Source organism: Ovis canadensis, chromosome 3 (assembly GCF_042477335.2).
Source record: "Ovis canadensis isolate MfBH-ARS-UI-01 breed Bighorn chromosome 3, ARS-UI_OviCan_v2, whole genome shotgun sequence".
Classification (NCBI taxonomy): Eukaryota; Metazoa; Chordata; class Mammalia; order Artiodactyla; family Bovidae; genus Ovis; species Ovis canadensis.
In genome coordinates, this window is record NC_091247.1 from 216,778,471 (window position 1) to 216,790,838 (window position 12,368).

At 45.4% G+C, this 12,368-nt stretch overlaps 1 non-coding gene across 1 annotated transcript; it reads right to left on the reverse strand.

The window, feature by feature from the left end:
- Positions 1-497: 497 nt before the first annotated feature.
- TRNAK-UUU (transfer RNA lysine (anticodon UUU)) lies at positions 498-571 on the reverse strand. The gene has a single exon. It is a non-coding gene; the product is annotated as a tRNA-Lys (tRNA).
- Between the last annotated feature and the right edge of the window lie 11,797 nt (positions 572-12,368).

The following is a 12,368-nucleotide window of genomic DNA, read 5'->3' on the forward strand; positions in this document are numbered from 1 at the left end:
GGAGATGCTTTACAAAGAATTCCATTTCCTATTATGACAACTTGAGAGGTAAGTATTTGTCTAGGATCAAGAAGAGCCCTAGGATTCATTGAAACCCAGGTGTCTACCCAAGTCTGTTACCTGTTGGACTGAGACTCAGATGGGACTGGTCTTGGGCAAAACTTTGAGATGGATCAAGGAAATGTACTGTTTTCAGTCCTTTCTCTGTCCTTATCTCTGGGTATCCATAACTCTTTCATTTCTGGCTCCATTTCCCCCAAAGCAGGAAAGGATCCCATGAGAGTGTGACAAAGAGAACTACTCAGAGAACCAGAGGGACTAAGCTGCAGTTCTTTCTTTGATTTTTCACCCGATATGCTGTGCTTGCCTTGGCAAATGAGTTTTCTCATCTATATAAGGAGAAGTTGGGACCAGGTAATCTCTAAGTCTCTCTCCCTCTCTCTCGCTCCTTTTTTTTTTTTTTTTCCGACCATGCCACTCGGCGTGCATTATGTTAGTTCCCTGACCAGGGATTGAACCCTGGGCCCTTGGCAGAAAAAGAACCAAGTCCTAACCACTGGACCTTCAGGGAACTCACCTTTAAGTCTCTTTAATGTCCCAAAATTCCAGACAAAGAACACTAGACAGTCTGCATACGTTTATCACTCAGTCATGTCCTATTCTTTGCAACCCCATGGACTGAAGTCCGCCAGGCTCCTCTGTCCATGGAATTCTCCAGGCAAGAATACTAGAGTGAGTTGCCATTTCCTTCTCTAGAGGATCTTCCTGACCCAGGGATCAAACCTGCGTCTCCTGCATTGCAGGCAGATTCTTTACTGTCTGAGTCACCAAGGGAACCTACTCAGTTTCCCTGTTCTTAAATAAGGAATTCAGCCCAGATGCATTTTAAATCTGTTCAGTTCTGAATCCAGAGCTCATTCTTAGAGTCTAACCAAAGACTTGACACATAGCAGGAGAATAATACGTGTCTATGACGATTGATTCTTCAAACTTCTCCATTCTAACACCCCCCAAATGTGCTAAATATATATTTAATTGTGTTCAACTGGGCTCCTGATTGCCCTGATGTTTTTCCAAATAGGAGACAGACCTCTGATGCAGAATTTTTGCCATGATGCCCTGTCTGTGTCCATTTCCTGGACAGGCACATGGTCTTGCTATAGCTGAAAAGATCTCTCAGCTGCAAATAAATGTTTACTGGAAAAAAATATGATCAAATATGTTTCACTGGTAACCCAGGACTCCTTACACTTCCCCATCAGTCCCAGTGGGAGAAGACCACAGGAATAGCGACTTGCATACATACAACTGTTTTTGAACTCTTGACTTGCCAGACCCTTTCTGGAAATTTTGGCAAGGCATGCTACATGTGAATTCAGAGACCTGAGTCTGCTATTAGGCACTGGGAACAGAGCCAGAGTCATAATGAAATTATAGTCTTGGCACCATGGGTCCCCATCTTTGGGGGTTCAAAGACCTCTTGAGAAAACTAACTGAAGCTTCTATATGGCCCCATTGCAGAAAAGTGCAAACATGGGCATGCACACACGAGCACACACACCACGGTCACTTTTTTAAATGCTAAACATGGAGCAAGGTCCCACTTCTGCACAGGGAAGGGTCCTAAAGGACCCCAGTGGAGCCAGACACTAGCTTTTTGCCACATTACGCAGACATCTGGAGGGTTCCTAGAGAGAGACCAGAACAGCTGGGATTCTGGGGGCATTAGTAGGATTTGGAACCAGTATGGAGGCGTTGGGATATGTTAATACCCAGTACAGATGCCCTGGTGTAAACCACTTAGTAGCAGACTTGCAGAGACACATGAAATTTTACACACACATTCAAGGGGATTTGGGGACCTCATAATAGGGGTTCATGGATATCAAATAAAGAATCCTGGAATGATTTGGGCTTTCTTTCTGGGAAGAAAATAAAGTAAAGCCACTTAGTTACGTGATTTCAGTGTGGTTATTTTACCTCTTAAGCTCTGAGTTTGCATCTGTACAGTGAACAGATAGGACTTACATGCGACCAAAGCTCCTTCCTCTTCAACAAACCTCGGCAACCTAGTGGTCTGGATTCAGTGTTCTTTAGCTGCTTGCTTGTTGAAAAAGTTCAAATGCGGCCTCCTCCAATCCTTTTAAGGAGCTCACTTGGGTATAAATACACTGGTATGGGGTCAACCAGGCAGAACAGCTTTCTAAAATGAGTCACAAATTGCCACGAGTTAAAAACTTGTTTTGTAGCCATGGGAGTTAAAGGACAGCTGGTCACCAGAGTCTGGAAAATGACCTTTCCTGGGTTTGATCACGTTGTTGAGTCATACTTTTGGCCTCTGTTACTCCAAGGAAAGCAGTTCCCGTTTCTTTACCTTCTCCTCTTCGGTCCTAGTTGCAGACTGAAATTGTTTCCCAGAAATCTGGTCCTGGAACTCTGCAAAAGTTCTGACCAAAGTGAGTTGAGAGGAGGTACTTTCTCCTTTATCAACAGACAAGCTTCCCTCATTCATTTGTGAGTTACCTGCACGAGTATACATACTCCAGATGATCTCACTTGCTTTCCATCTTTTTTTCCTCTCTCTCTTCCATTGCTCAAGCGGCTTTTGAAGTCCCACACATACTGGGAGGCCAAGGCCACCATGTTGCGCAACTTCACTTCCTTCTGTCCGCATGGTGTCCCTGAGGTGTGCAGTGCAACGGCACTCCGAGAAGCTTCCTTGATAGACTCAAAGATTCTTAAGGATTTTCCCTGCCTGTCCAACCTGGAAGCTGCCAAGTTAATAACTTCTTCAGGGGTTGCTCTATATATGAGCGTGTGTTTAGTCGCTTCAGTCATATCTGACTCTTTTGAGACCCCATGAACTGTAGCCTGCCAGGCTCCTCTGTCCATGGGATACTGCAGGCAAGAATACTGGAGTGGGTTGTCATTTCCTCCCTCCACGGGATCTTCCCAGGGATTGAACCCATGTCTCTTGTGTCTCCTGCATTAACAGGTGGATTCTTTAACACTGCGCCACCTGGGAAGCCCTAGAATAGGTATTTTAAACCAATAATATTAAACCAACAATCAGAGAAGACAATGGCAACCCACTCCAGTGTTCTTGCCTGGAGAATACCTGGGACAGAGGAGCCTGGGGGGCCGCCGTCTATTGGGGTTGCAGAGTCGGACATGACTGAAGTGACTTAGCAGCAGCAGCAGCAGCATTTGAAACAATGGGTTAAAATGCATAGCACTTTGGCACATTATGTCATTAGCATAAGCCAGAAACATATGGGGGAATTACATTTATGAAAATCAGTAATCATAGAAATAATAAAATATCATCCTGGCTAGAGCTCAACTTCAGATACTGCCATCTACCCGTTAAAGTTCAAGAAAAGTCCGTAGTTTTTTGTCTGGGGGTAAATCCACGCAGCTTCTGAGTGGAGCTGAAATGCACATATTTTTCATTGATTCGTCTTAAGCTCTTAAACCTCCTCAGAAGGGTAATCAGAGGTCTGACAGCCTGTCCTCCCTTTCTGGTGCTACATTAAGTCCTTGCAGCACATCAGCAGCTCATTAAGGTAGAAGGTCCAGTCCAGGCCTTGGGCCTGGGAGCTGGGACCCGGGCAGGAAGGTTCTCACAACCCAAGCCCACGATGAGGGATGCCTGTCTCCTCTTGTCTGCTGGGACAGGATCAGGCTCACCAGGACTTCATCAGCCTGGTGGTCGTTTGTTCTTCTGTTTTAATTCCTAAAAATGAGTGGCTGACAGCTGGGACCAGCTTCCTGAATCCCCGTCTTTGTTTCTCCCTTGAAGTGATGATAAATTCACGGGTTTGCCTAAGAAAAATAAACCCTGGACTTCCGGCTGCTGGATTCTGTACTTTGTTCCCTGGATTAGACAAAAAGCTTATTCCTCTTTCAAACACACCGAATTATCCCCAGATCAGAGTCAAAACCCTTGAAAGAAGTGATAAATGATAAATCCCACAGGCCCTTGGCCATTCTTAAAAGGGATTCAGTGGTGAGAAAGCAAATCTGGTCCCAATAGTGGTAACAGAAGTTAAGCACGTTCTAATCCTATTGTGATGGGAAAAAGGCTCAGACCCACGGGGTTTGGAGCCAAGTCTCACTTGACTGGTCATTATGCTTGGGAGGAAAGCTTGGGCATTATGTGCGTGCTCAGTCGCTCAGTCATGTCCGATTCTTTGAGACCTTTGGATTATAGCCTGCCAGGCTCCTCTGTCAATGGGATTCTCCGGGCAAGAATACTGGAGTGGGTTGTCATTTCCTTCTCCAGGGCATCTTCCCCACCCAGGAATCGAACGCACATCTCCTCTGTCCCCTGCATTGCAGGTGAATTTTTACCCGTGAGCCACTGGGGAATCCCCTGCTTGGTCATGCGTGTGTGTGTGCTAAGTCACTTCAGCCAAGTCCAGCTCTTTGCGACCCCATGGACTAGAGCCCACCAGGCTCCTCCCGTCCATGGAATTCTCTAGGCAAGAATACGGAAATGGGTTACCATGCCTTCTTCCAGGCATCTTCCTAATCCAGGGATCAAACCCAGGTTTCCTGCATTGCAGGCAAATTCTTTACCATCTGAGCCACCAGGGAAACCCTTAGGAGTAACTTTTTAAATCAATTTATTTATTTTAATTGGAGGCTAATTACTTTACAGTATTGTAGTGGTTTTGGGAGTAACTTTAAAGGAAAAAACATCTTCATCAAATGAGGACTCTGGCTATTTACTTTCAGAGTTCATTGTTTTGCAATTACCAGCTCAGACTAGAATAGCCTCTAAGACATTGGTGGTTCAATGATAGAATCCTCGCCTCCCCCAACTCCCAGACCAGAATAGCCCTGCTAAATGGGGCAGGAGGAAATGTATCTTCCTGGAAGTTTCCCTGATCTTGTCTCTGATAGGCTGCATGAATGTAACCACATGCTTTAAAATCACATGACTGCTAAAAACCAGTTTGACATGAAAAAGAATTGCCTAATGGAAAAGGCCAAAAATGGATTAGGAGAGAAGTTTAGAACATCTTCTCAGAATATCAAGGGAAATAAGAGACACTCAGTCCTCTGACATCCCTGGTGGCTCAGACGGTAAAGAATCTGCCTTCAATGCAGGAGACCTGGGTTCTATCTCTGGATCAGGAAGACCCCCTGGGGGAGGAAATGGCTACCCACTCCAGTATTCTTGCCTGGAGAATTCCATGGACAAGGAACCTGGACAGCTACGGTCCATGGGGTCACCAAGACTGGGACACTACTGAGCGGCTAACACTAAATAACTAATGTTCCTCTGAGGCAGGTTGGAGAAGGAATGAGGAGGCAGATGACCTTGGGGACCCCTTCCAAGTCCCAAATTTCAGAGTTGGCAGAAGTGGACTCTTAGGACACTGTCAGGAACTCCTCTGAAGGTTGGGACCTTTGGCATCACCAAGAGGCTTCCAGCCAATAAACCCTGGCTGCTCTCTTGCTTCCTGCCAATGAAATGGTTCTATTTAGAGAATGGTCTGCAGGGCAGATTTCAGAGGCCTCAGTCTGGAAATTTAATGTCCTACCCTAGCCTGTCTTGATCCTTATAAGCTGGAAGAATTCTCCTGCTCTGGCCAGCGGGAAGATGGACACTGTCCAGATGCAAGGTGGAGCCAGTGCTGGGCACAGACCAGCAGATAAAAGCGGCCTAATTCATTTCACTTTGGCTGGGGGATGGGACTGGTATTTCAGCTCCAGCTTCCACATGGATGCAGGTTTGATCCCCGGGTCAGGAAGATCCCCTGGAGGAAGGCATGGAAACTCACTCCAGTGTTCTTGCCTGGAGAATCCCCATGGACAGAGGAGCCTGGCGGGATACAGTCCACCAGGTTGCAAAGAGTCAGACAGGACTAAGCCACTAAACAACAGTATTGCAATTATAGTTAGGTTTCCATGTCCAAAGCTTCCACATTCATGGATTCAGCCAACTGCAGATAAAAAAATATTTTTAAAAAACTCCAGAAAGTTCCAAAAAGCATAATTTGAATGTGTCGTGCACTGGCAACTATTCACATAACATTTACACTGTATTAGCATTGCGTTAGTTACTATAAGAAATCTGGAGACGGTTTAAGGTGCACAGGAGGATGTGCATCTGTTATATACAAATACTAAGCCATTTTACATTCAGACTTGAGCATCCATGGACTTCGGGATCTGTGGGGGTCCCTGTCACAGTACCTGCAACTAGCCCCCTGCAGGTACTGAGAGATGACTGTACTAAATAAATGGAACCCAGGGTTAGACAGTCTTCATTTTCAGGCTAAATTGATAATCCCAGAACCATTTGCACAGACATATACAAAATGCACTACCCACTTATACATGTACACATTCTTAAACACTTTTGATTGACCTGGGCATGATTCCCAGTTCAGTCCTCTGGAAAATGCTCAAAACACATGAGCAACTGAGTATAGGTCCTCTAAATACTGCAAATAAGGAATAGTGAGTGAGCAATGCCAACAGCTCTTACCATCTTCGGGGGCACCCATGTGCTAGGAAGGGAACATGGCAAAAGAAAAATAGTTATCAAGGACAACCATTGGAAGGCTGGTTAAGCGTGTGAGAAAGTAGGACTAACAGGCTTGAACCATCAGGGGAAAAAGTAGGTTGCCAGGGGTGTTTGAAGAGCAATCTCTCCAAACATCTCAAGAATTGAAAAGCAAAATTTCCTAAAACCAATCTATTAGAGAGTGGAAACTCTGAAAACAGCTCAAATTCAAGCAGAACAGAGAATAATAATAGCAGAGGTGGTCTTGTATTGGGTTCATCCATAACAGACACGGGGAATTCTAGAGCCCAAATCCAGTGACAGGAGGCTCACAGTGGAGCAAGTATCAGAAAAAGGTTGTGAGAACATAGGTTTACCTTAGAAACAAAGATTCAAAGCATTTCCAATCCAGACTCTACTCAACTGGATGGAGGATTCACAACAAAATTAGAGTTAGAAGGTAGATAATGTAGGGATATCAAACACTTGACAGCTCCAGGAGACAGAGGAAAAGCTCCTAAATAAAGATGATTAGGTCTGTATAGTCAAGGCTCAGAGAAGGCAATGGCACCCCACTCCGGTACTTTTGCCTGGAAAATCCCATGGACGGAGGAGCCTGGTAGGCTGCAGTCCATGGGGTAGCGAAGAGTCAGGCACGACTGAGCAACTTCACTTTCACTTTTCACTTTCCTACATTGGAGAAGGAAATGGCACCCCACTCCAGTACTCTTGCCTGGAAAATCCCATGGGCAGAAGGGCCTGGTAGGCTGCAGTCCATGGGGTCACGAAGAGTCGGGCACGACTGAGCAACTTCACTCTCACTTTTCATTTTCCTACATTGGAGAGGGAAATGGCAACCCACTCCAATGTTCTTGCCTGGAGAATCCCAGGGATGGGGGAGCCTGGTGGGCTTCTGTCTATCGGGTCACACAGAGTCGGACACAACTGAAACAACTTAGCAGCAGCATAGTCAAGGTTATGGTCTTCCCAGTGGTCACACACGGTTGCAAAAGCTCGACCATAAAGAAGGCAGGAAGCCAAAGAATTGATGCCTTCGAACTGTAGTGCTGGAGACTACTCCTGAAAGTCCCTTGGACAGCAAGGAGATCCAACCAGTCAATCTTAAGGGAGATCAACCCTGAGTATTCACGGAATGACTGATGCTGAAGCTGAACTTTTGGTATTTTGGTCCTTTGATGCAAACAGGTAATTTATTGGAAAATATCTGATGCTGGGAAAGATCGAAGGCAGAAGGAGAAAAGGGCATCAGAGGATGAGATAGATGGATGGCATCACCAATGCAATGAACATAAACTTGGGCAAAGCTTGGGAGATGGTGAGGGACAGGGATGCCTGGCGTGCTACCGTCGATGGGGTCACAAAGAGTTGGACAGACAGGGCAACTCAACAACAACAACAAAAGACAATTAAGAAGTTGTGTGTGTGTGTGTGTGTGTGTGTTTTTTTAAGTAAGGGCAGGGTTCTAGAACTAACACCCAAAAAAAGATGTCCTTTTCATTATAGGGGACTGGAATGCAAAAGTAGGAAGTCAAGAAATACCTGGGGTAATAGGCAAATCTGGCCTTGGAGTACAGAATGAAGCAGGGCAAAGGCTAACAGAGTTCTGCCAAGAGAACACACTGGTCATAGCAAACACCCTCTTCCAACAACACAAGAGAAGACTCTACACATGGACATCACCAGATGGTCAACACTGAAATCAGACTGATTATATTCTTTGCAGCCAAAGATGGAGAAGCTCTATACAGTCAGCAAAAACAAGACCGGGAGCTGACTGTGGCTCAGATCATGAACTCCTTATTGCCAAATTCAGACTTAAATTGAAGAAAGTGGAGAAAACCACCAGACCATTCAGGTATGACCTAAATCAAATCCCTTATGATTATACAGTGAAAGTGAGAAATAGATTTAAGGGACTAGATCTGATAGACAGAGTACCTGATGAACTATGGATGGAGGTTCATGACATTGTACAGGAGATAGGGATCAAGACCATCCTTAAGAAAAAGAAATGCAAAAAAGAAAAATGGCTGACTGAGGAGGCCTTACAAATAGCTGTGAAAACAAGGGAATCGAAAAGCCAAGGGGAAAAGGAAAGATATCCCCATTTGAATGCAGAGTTCCAAAGAATAGCAAGGAGAGATAAGAAAGCCTTCCTCAGTGATCAGTGCAAAGAAATAGAGGAAAACAACAGAAGGGAAAGACTAGAGATCTCTTCAAGAAAATTAGAGATACCAAGGGAACATTTCATGCAAAGATGGGTACAATAAAGGACAGAAATGGTAGGGACATAACAGAAGCAGACGATATTAAGAAGAGGTGACAAGAATACACAGAACTGTACAAAAAAGATCTTCATGACCAAGATAATCATGATGGTGTGACCACTCACCTAGAGCCAGACATCATGGAGGGTGAAGTCAAGTGGGCCTTAGGAAGCATCACTACGAACACAGCTAGGGGAGGTGATGGAATTCCAGTTGAGCTATTTCAAATCCTGAAAGAGGACGCTGTGAAAGTGCTACACTCAATATGCCAGCAAGTTTGGAAAACTCAGCAGTGGCCACAGGACTGGAAAAGGTCAGTTTTCATTCCAATCCCAAAGAAAGGCAATGCCAAAGAATGCTCAAACTACTGCACAATTGAACTCTTCTCACACGCTAGTAAGGTAGTGCTCAAAATTCTCCAGGCCAGGCTTCAGCAATATGTGAACTTCCTGATGTTCAAGCTGGTTTTAGAAAAGGCAGAGGAACCAGAGATCAAATTGCCAACATCCGCTGATCATGGAAAAAGCAAGAGAGTTCCAGAAAAACATCTATTTCTGCTTTATTGACTATGCCAAAGCCTTTGACTGTGTGGATCACAACAAACTGTGGAAAATTCTGAAACAGATGGGAATACCAAACTACCTGACCTCCCTTTTGAGAAACCTGTATGCAGGTCAGGGAGCAAAAGTTAGAACTGGATGTGGAACAACAGACTGGTTCCAAATAGGAAAAGGAGTACATCAAGGCTGTATATTGTCACCGAGCTTATTTAACTTATAAGCAGAGTACATCATGAGAAATGCTGGGCTGAAGGAAGCACAAGCTGGAATCAAGATGGCTGGGAGAAATATCAATAACCTCAGATATGCAGATGACACCACCCTTATGGCAGAAAGTGAAGAGGAACTAAAGAGCCCCTTGATGAAAGTGAAAGAGGAGAGTGAAAAGGTTGGCTTAAAGCTCAACATTCAGAAAACTAGGATCATGGCATCTGGTCCCATCACTTCATGGGAAATAGATGGGGAAACAGTGGAAACAGTGACTGACTTTATTTTTCTGGGCTCCAAAATCACTGCAGATGGTGATTGTGGCCATGAAATTAAAAGACGCTTACTCCTTGGAAGGAAAGTTATGACCAACCTAGACAGCATATTAAAAAGCAGAGACATTACTTTGCCAACAAAGGTCCATTTAGTCAAGGCTATGGTTTTTCCTGTGGTCATGTATGGATGTGAAAGTCGGACTATAAAGAAAGCTGAGCCCGGAAGAATTGATGCTTTTGAACTGTGATGTTGGAGAAGACTCTTGAGAGTCCTTTAGACTGCAAGAAGATCCAACCAGTCCATCCTAAAAGCGATCAGTCCTGGGTGTTCATTGGAAGGACTGATGCTGAGGCTGAAATTTCAATACTTTGACCATCTGATGCAAAGAGCTGACTCATTTTAAAAGACCCTGATGCTGGGAAAGATTGAGGGCAGGAGGAGAAGGGGACGACAGAGGATGAGAGGGCTGGATGGCATCACTGACTCAATGGACGTGAGTCTGAGTGAACTCTGGGAGTTGGTGATGGACAGGGAGGCCTGGCGTGCTGTGATTCATGGGGTCGCAAAGAGTTGGACACGACTAAGTGACTGAACTAAACTGAACTGAGGGCTTCCTTGGTGGCTCAGTGGTTAAGAATCTGCCCGCCAATGCAGGAGACACAGGTTCGATCCTGAGTCCAGGAAGATCCCACATGCCGCAGAGGAACTAAGCCCATGTGCTACAAGTACCAAGCCTGTGGGTTAGAGCCAGTGCTCTGCAACAAGAGAAGCCACTGCGGTGAGAAGCCTGAGCACCACAACTGGAGAGCAGCCCCCGCTTGCCACAACCAGAGAAAGCCTGCAAACAGCAGCAAAGACCCAGCATGACCAGAAATAAAATTAATGAAAAAAATTTACTTATTAAAAATGTTGCACCAGCTGAGTTGCAGAATGCAGTTTATATATTCTGATAAAATAGAGTTGCATATGCATGTGCTCAGACGTGTCCTACTCTTTGTGACCCCATGGACGATAGCCCACTAGGCTCCTCAGTCCATGGGATTCTCCAGGCAAGCATACTGGAGGAGGTTGCCGTGCCTTCTTCCAGGAGATCTTCCCAACCCAGGAATCAAACCCACATCTCCTGTGTCTCCTGCATTGCAGGCAGATTCTTTACCTGCTAAGCCATCAGGGAAGCTGATAGGGTTACATTAAAAATAACAAACAAGAAAGAGATGTCACAATGGAATGTCTCAGTTTTCCTCTATAGAATCAGTCACTTCTGTTTGTTGAACCACCCAGATCCTTCCAGTATCCCCTGTGTCTCTATCCCTCATCTGCTTCTTCTGCTGAAAATGCAGCTGATTCCCTGCAAACACAACACAAGAGCCCTGACTTCATGCTCCCTGTTCTGTCTTCTCTGCTCCCACCTTAGAGTTTCCCATTGAAACAGGAAGAATCTGACAGGTAACCACCCAGAGTCAACCAGAAAGCTCAAGGGAGCCGATGTACATTGGGTGAACCTTTGACCAACGGGACCTAGGAGCTGGTGAATGCCTTTCCCTCCTTCCTTCTTCTGGATGAACTGTTCTGGGTACCTACTCATGGCCAGCATGATACCACAGCCTCATATTTTCTCTGACCCCCATCAGTGTCTTACAACCCTTTCTGTCATACATGCCTCCCAACTAGATTAGCTTGATTTCTTTTTGATTCAGGCTCTTCTCTCTAGGAAATCAGGGTTAAGATGTTGTCTAAGGGGCTTCTGGGCTTAGAAGGTGGTGTTAGTGGTAAAGAACCCACCTACCAATGCAGGAGACCTGAGAGATGTGGGTTCAATCCCTGAGTCTGGAAGATCCACTGGAGGAGGCCATGGAAATTCACTCCAGTATTCTTGCCTGGAGAATCCCATGGACAGAGGAGACTGTCAGGCTATAATTCATGGGATGGTAAGAGTCAGACATGACTTGTGACTTAACACACATGCAAGAGCTGCTAGGCTGTAAAGCCCAAAGCCCACTGTATGCTTGAAATCAGTGTCAGGCAGCCTATCAAAATGCCCTCATCAGAATAAAAGGGCTAAAAGAGGTATAAGGAGACATCAAGCTCAATGCTTGTCCTCTACTGGCTCAAGCTAGAAAAATAAGATCCATGCTCTTGAAATGCTTGGAGAAGGAAATGGCAACCCACTCCAGTACTCTTGCCTGGAAAATCCTCTGGACAGAGGAGCCTGGTGGGCTACAGTCCATGGCGTCTCAAAGAGTAGGACACGACTGAATGACTTCACTTTCATTTTCTTAAAATGCTAAGTAAGATTAAGAGAGATTAAGGGCTATTCCCTCCAAGCTTCATCTCGCTCATACCCTTGTCTCCAGGACCACAGTTCCACCACTCACATGGAAATCCAGTCGACTTTAGCTCCCTCTAAGGATGTGAATGGAGAAGGCAATGGCACCCCATTCCAGTACTCTTGCCTGGAAAATCCCAGGGACGGAGGAGCCTGGTAGGCTGCAGTCCATGGGGTCGCGAAGAGTCGGA